This window comes from Oncorhynchus keta, unplaced genomic scaffold (assembly GCF_023373465.1).
Source record: "Oncorhynchus keta strain PuntledgeMale-10-30-2019 unplaced genomic scaffold, Oket_V2 Un_scaffold_5491_pilon_pilon, whole genome shotgun sequence".
NCBI classification, from domain to species: domain Eukaryota; kingdom Metazoa; phylum Chordata; class Actinopteri; order Salmoniformes; family Salmonidae; genus Oncorhynchus; species Oncorhynchus keta.
In genome coordinates this window covers 91,561-98,777 of record NW_026290962.1, presented here as the reverse complement: position 1 = coordinate 98,777, position 7,217 = coordinate 91,561, and the positions used below count along the sequence as shown (strand labels likewise).

At 46.4% G+C, this 7,217-nt stretch overlaps 1 long non-coding RNA gene across 2 annotated transcripts; it reads left to right on the top strand.

The window, feature by feature from the left end:
- The first annotated feature begins 4,700 nt into the window (after positions 1–4,700).
- LOC127929189 (uncharacterized) lies at positions 4,701–5,386 on the top strand. 2 transcript variants are annotated; one of them, XR_008133761.1, is made up of 3 exons: positions 4,701–4,849; positions 4,894–4,937; positions 5,290–5,386. It is a non-coding gene; the product is annotated as an uncharacterized LOC127929189 (long non-coding RNA). The 2 variants fall into 2 exon arrangements; XR_008133762.1 differs by having other exon boundaries at positions 4,807–4,937.
- Positions 5,387–7,217: the final 1,831 nt, after the last annotated feature.

Below are 7,217 nucleotides of genomic sequence, written 5' to 3'. Positions count from 1 at the left end.
TTAATGAATGATGCACATTGATTCTTGAAGAATGTTTATGCCTGAGAAGTTTGGTACAACCGTCTCACTGGTATATAATATCATGACCTAATAATTAAATCCATGTTTGTAAGTCCAGCCACCTTGCCGAGCAGACGGTCCGATAAGCTACTCATAACTTCATTCATAGAAATGTCTCGGTAGCGAGTGATGAGGTCGGGACATTGGGAACACACCCAGCTGGTTAACTAAAGCCAACTTCATCAAATTGCTAAGGTGGCCAGTAATACAGAGAAACAAACAAACGTGATTTATTTATTCATCAAGCAGGAATCCACTGTCCTCATCCTCCTGTACGTCCTGCCTTTTACCGCTAGTTAAAACAACACTCTCTCTTCCTCCACTGTCCTCATCCTCCTGTACGTCCTGCCTTTTACCGCTAGTTAAAACAACACTCTCTCTTCCTCCACTGTCCTCATCCTCCTGCACGTCCTGCCTTTTACCGCTAGTTAAAACAACACTCTCTCTTCCTCCACTGTCCTCATCCTCCTGTACGTCCTGCCTTTTACCGCTAGTTAAAACAACACTCTCTCTTCCTCCACTGTCCTCATCCTCCTGCACGTCCTGCCTTTTACCGCTAGTTAAAACAACACTCTCTCTTCCTCCACTGTCCTCATCCTCCTGCACGTCCTGCCTTTTACCGCTAGTTAAAACAACACTCTCTCTTCCTCCACTGACGATACTGTCTACACACACTACAGTATCTAGCCTCCTGCCGAGGATATCATCGCTCTCTGGTGTATCTTGGAAGAAACCACTTACTAAGGAGAATAGGGGGGGTGGTGGTGGTGGGTACTCTTAGCCTGGTCCAGTCAGTGTGCCCCCTCCACAGAATACCACTGACAGATAATTTTATGAATAATTATGATAAAACGTGGGCTTAAATTATTATTATTTTTTTTAAAGTATACAAAAAAAACCAGGATAAATCTGAGGGGGCAGATGCCCCCTATGGGCAGGACACCTCTGAGCCACATATCACAGTCATTACTAGTAAACCACTGGTGTAACGAAGACACTGGCTGATACAGACAAGAAGACACCACACTGCTGGAGGACTGTGACTGCACGATATGGAGCTGTCTTTTCTAAACAGCAATGGACCTTTGCACTGGATATGACAACACACACAAGACGATCGCTATCTCTCTGTCTCTATGCGTGTGTGTGTGTGAGTTCGTGTGTGTGTGTGTGTGTGTGTGTGTGAGTTCATGTGTGTGTGTGTGTGTGTGTGTGAGTTCATGTGTGTGTGTGTGTGCTTTCATGTGTGTGTGTGTATGTGAGTTTATGTGTGTGTGTGTGTCATGTGTGTGTGTGTGTGTGAGTTCATGTGTGTGTGTGTGTGTGTGTGTTCATGTGTGTGTGTGTGTGTGTGTGTGTGTTCATGTGTGTGTGTGTGTGTTCATGTGTGTGTGATGTGTATGTGTATGTGTGTGTGTGTGTGTGTGTGTGTGTGTGTGTGTGTGTGTGTGTGTGTGTGTGTGTGTGTGTGTGTAAAACAACACCACATTAACCAGTACAGAGGTTCTCCTCAGACCTGGAAACACCAACAACAGGAGAAGAAAGTGGTTTTGTTCAGCAGTTCATTAGTATTATTATGAATGGTATTATTCTCTGGAAGATAAAGCAGAGGTTCCCTCCTGAGATAGTGTTTACAGGTAGAATATAGAAATTCCTATGCATTTCCGTTTATATATTTAAAATAAATATAAAGAAATAAATAAATGGAATATGAACTGATATGAATTTTTATCTATTATTTTCATTATTTGCGATGTTTAAAAGTAAAATTTACTTTCCTTTCTTCAGCTTGGAGAGAACGGTTGAGAGGGTTTGACATCTTACTTGGAGTTTGGTTATAATACTGGTGCCTGGGATGTAACACAGCAGGGGAATGACTGCTGGTTTGGGATGTAACACAGCAGGGGAATGACTGCTGGTTTGGGATGTAACACAGCAGGGGAATGACTGCTGGTTTGGGATGTAACACAACAGGGGAATGACTGCTGGTTTGGGATGTAACACAACAGGGGAATGACTGCTGGTTTGGGATGTAACACAGCAGGGGAATGACTGCTGGTTTGGGATGTAACACAGCAGGGGAATGACTGCTGGTTTGGGGTGTAAACACAACAGGGGAATGACTGCTGGTTTGGGATGTAACACAGCAGGGGAATGACTGCTGGTTTGGGATGTAAACACAGCAGGGGAATGACTGCTGGTTTGGGATGTAAACACAGCAGGGGAATGACTGCTGGTTTGGGATGTAAACACAGCAGGGGAATGACTGCTGGTTTGGGATGTAACACAGCAGGGGAATGACTGCTGGTTTGGGATGTAAACACAGCAGGGGAATGACTGCTGGTTTGGGATGTAAACACAGCAGGGGAATGACTGCTGGTTTGGGATGTAAACACAGCAGGGGAATGACTGCTGGTTTGGGATGTAAACACAGCAGGGGAATGACTGCTGGTTTGGGATGTAAACACAGCAGGGGAATGACTGCTGGTTTGGGATGTAAACACAACAGGGGAATGACTGCTGGTTTGGGATGTAAACACAACAGGGGAATGACTGCTGGTTTGGGATGTAAACACAGCAGGGGAATGACTGCTGGTTTGGGATGTAACACAATTTCACACATATATCTTTTGGCAGTGTACTGTGACAAGTCGTACTGAACCATATTCCTAGACTGTGACAAGTCGTACTGAACCATATTCCTAGACTGGGACAAGTCGTACTGAACCATAATCCTAGACTGGGACAAGTCGTACTGAATCATATTCCTAGACTGTGACAAGTCGTACTGAACCATATTCCTAGACTGTGACAAGTCGTACTGAACCATATTCCTAGACTGGGACAAGTCGTACTGAACCATACTCCTAGACTGTGACAAGTCGTACTGAACCATATTCCTAGACTGTGACAAGTCGTACTGAACCATATTCCTAGACTGGGACAAGTCGTACTGAACCATATTCCTAGACTGGGACAAGTCGTACTGAACCATAATCCTAGACTGGGACAAGTCGTACTGAACCACATTCCTAGACTGTAACAAGTCGTACTGAACCATATTCCTAGACTGTAACAAGTCGTACTGAACCATATTCCTAGACTGTAACAAGTCGTACTGAACCATAATCCTAGACTGGGACAAGTCGTACTGAACCATATTCCTAGACTGGGACAAGTCGTACTGAACCACATTCCTAGACTGTAACAAGTCGTACTGAACCATATTCCTAGACTGGGACAAGTCGTACTGAACCATATTCCTAGACTGTGACAAGTCGTACTGAACCATATTCCTAGACTGTGACAAGTCGTACTGAACCATAATCCTAGACTGGGACAAGTCGTACTGAACCACATTCCTAGACTGGGACAAGTCGTACTGAACCATATTCCTAGACTGGGACAGAGGTGACTGATGAAGGTGACATTACGTAACTCACCAGCAACCCACCAACTGTCTACTGTACCTCCTGTCTGAGTAAAGGATTTGTCATCATTAAACCCAACAGAAACACAGTCTCAGTGAGAGGGGATGTCACCCCTGAATACACACACTGTGCCTACATCCTGAATGGCCCCCTATGCCCCATGTAGTGCACTACTTACGACCAGGGCCCTATGGGTTCTATGGTGAACTAAATAGGGAATAACAGAGTGGCATTTGGGACATAGTCCTTGTTTTGTTGCAGATAGAACACACTTTAGGAGTCAACATGGCAGAAACACACATACATCCCACAGGCTGTAAAATATCAACATCAATCAAAACAAAAACAACTTAATAAATCAGGACAAATCTGAATTTGAGAGACCGGATTTATCAAACACATTTTTATCAAACACACATTCAAATATTTATTTTGAAAAATGAATCTTAAGTGTTAACACCTTCAATTTCTTTACACTTAGAAAGGTTTTGCAGACACACGTTAGTGTTTTAACTAGTCAAAGTCACTTGTAGTTCATTTTACATAGACACAGGGGATTGTGGGAGTTGGAGTTCGGTAGCCATTTTGTTTAGACGGATCATTCCTGACTTCTCTTCAGACACTGTGCAAATTGTTACAGTCAACTACATCTATCTACTCTTCTACATATAAATATATATTTATTGATGTGTTTGCATATACTTTAGAACATGTCTGTAGGAGACGGTTGGTGTGACGATGATCTTTAATGGACATCTTTCAACAGAATGAAAAGGAGAGAAAGACACACAGAAATGAAAGTGTTGGCCGGGCAATCTGAGACAGTTTAGACTGACAAAACAAATGATACATCACACCTTCATAGGGAGCCTAGGAAGGGTACACACATGATGAAACCACCCTACATAGGGACCCTAGGAAGGGTACACACATGATGAAACCACCCTACATAGGGAGCCTAGGAAGGGTACACACATGATGAAACCACCCTACATAGGGACCCTAGGAAGGGTACACACATGATGAAACCACCCTACATAGGGACCCTAGGAAGAGTACACACATGATGAAACCACCCTACATAGGGACCCTAGGAAGGGTACACACATGATGAAACCACCCTACATAGGGACCCTAGGAAGGGTACACACATGATGAAACCACCCTACATAGGGACCCTAGGAAGAGTACACACATGATGAAACCACCCTACATAGGGACCCTAGGAAGAGTACACACATGATGAAACCACCCTACATAGGGACCCTAGGAAGAGTACACACATGATGAAACCACCCTACATAGGGACCCTAGGAAGGGTACACACATGATGAAACCACCCTACATAGGGACCCTAGGTAGGATAACAGACATGACGAACCACCCTACATAGGGACCCTAGTTAGGATAACAGACATGACGAACCACCCTACATAGGGACCCTAGGTAGGATAACAGACATGACGAACCACCCTACATAGGGACCCTAGTTAGGATAACAGACATGACGAACCACCCTACATAGGGACCCTAGTTAGGATAACAGACATGACGAACCACCCTACATAGGGACCCTAGTTAGGATAACAGACATGACGAACCACCCTACATAGGGACCCTAGTTAGGATAACAGACATGACGAACCACCCTACATAGGGACCCTAGTTAGGATAACAGACATGACGAACCACCCTACATAGGGACCCTAGTTAGGATAACAGACATGACGAACCACCCTACATAGGGACCCTAGTTAGGATAACAGACATGACGAACCTCCCTACATAGGGACCCTAGTTAGGATAACAGACATGACGAACCACCCTACATAGGGACCCTAGTTAGGATAACAGACATGACGAACCTCCCTACATAGGGACCCTAGTTAGGATAACAGACATGACGAACCACCCTACCCTCTCTCTCTCTCTCTCTCTGTCTCTCTCTCTCTGTCCATCTATCCAGTCAGTCATTCTTCAGGGAGGTTTATAACGGAGGGTAGATGGAGAAAGCAGAAGAGAACAGCTCTACCTCACACACTGTCAGTGTACCAAATGGCACCCTATTCCCTACATAGTGCACTACTTTAGACCAGGGCCTATAGGGCTCTATGTAGGGAATAGGATGCCATTTGGGACGCACAAACAGACAGACACGGTTCTCATTTTGGTTCATGTGTTCCACAACACAGTCAGACTCCCAGCCAACTTGGCTAGAACAAACACCAGGAGTCTCCAGAGACTAATAGTCCCAGAAATAATTACAAAATCACATCATCATGTTTTCTTTACAATATCTGATTGTCAGATGTGTGTTTTAGAGTGGGGTGAAATAATCACCCTCTAACACTCCCCTAGACACTTCTGCAATGCAGGGAGTCCTTTCTATAACAGGCATGTTTAGAGACAAACACTAAGCATGTGTGTGTGTGTGTGTGTGTGTGTGTGTGTGTGTGTGTGTGTGTGTGTGTGTGTGTGTGTGTGTGTGTGTGTGTGTGTGTGTGTGTGTGTGTGTGTGTGTGTGTGTGTGTGTGTGTGTGTGTGTGTGTGTGTGAGATTGGGAGCTCCCCTTAGCAATGGCAAGAGTCCTAACTTTAAGGGAGTTTCCACACACTGATGTCCTCCTGTGTGATTAGAGCTTCCATCTGAAGATAACCAGCAATCAGAGGGATCCTAGGCCAGCTTCTGCCCAATGGAATGATACACACACACACACGTTCCCCCTCCACACACACCCCCACTACGCCCACAAGCCACTGTGAGGTCTGTCTGTGAGTCACTGGGCCGGACCTGTTCCTAGTTATCACAGCTTTTCTTGCCTGTCTTCATTGTGTTTTCTTAGGCAGGTCTCAGGGGTATAGTGCTGCTACAGAGGCCCCTGGTCCAGCCCTGTGTTACTGTGTGGTGTGTCTGTATGTAGAAGGGTGTGTGTGTGTGTGTGTGTGTGCATGGATATACTATGTGTGTGTGAGGTCTCAGCAGTATCCTCTAGCTGCTGTTACAGAGAGAGGCCCCAGGCCCCCCAGGCTCTGTGTTACTGCCACTCCTACAGGGTTAGAGCTCATAAATCTATAGGAGGGAGATGGAGGGAGGAGGAGAGAGGGGGAGGGGATGAGGTGAGAGGAAGGAAAGGACGGGCAGGAGAAAGAGGAGGGGATGAGGAGAGAGGGGGAGGGGATGAGGAGAGAGGAAGGAAAGGACGGGCAGGAGAAAGAGGAGGGGATGAGGAGAGAGGGGGAGGGGATGAGGAGAGAGATGGAGGGAGGAGAAGAGAGGGGGAGGGGATGAGGAGAGAGGGGGAGGGGATGAGGAGAGAGATGGAGGGAGGAGAAGAGAGGGGGAGGGGATGAGGAGAGAGGAAGGAAAGGACGGGCAGGAGAAAGAGGAGGGGATGAGGAGAGAGGGGGAGGGGATGAGGAGAGAGATGGAGGGAGGAGAAGAGAGGGGGAGGGGATGAGGAGAGAGGGGGAGGGAGGAGAAGGGGATGAGGAGATGAGGAGAGAGGGGGAGGGGATGAAGAGAGAGGAAGGAAAGGACGGACAGGAGAAAGAGGAGGGGTGTTTTGGATGTGGATATGAGGGTCTGTGAGGGAGGGAGGGAGGAGTGAGAAGAGGGGGGAGGGGGATAGAGGGGAGGGAGTAGAGCGAGAGATAGAGGGGGAGGGAGGGATAGAGGGGAAGGAGAGGAGGTATAGAGGAGATATGGACATGGGCTCTGTGTTTCGTC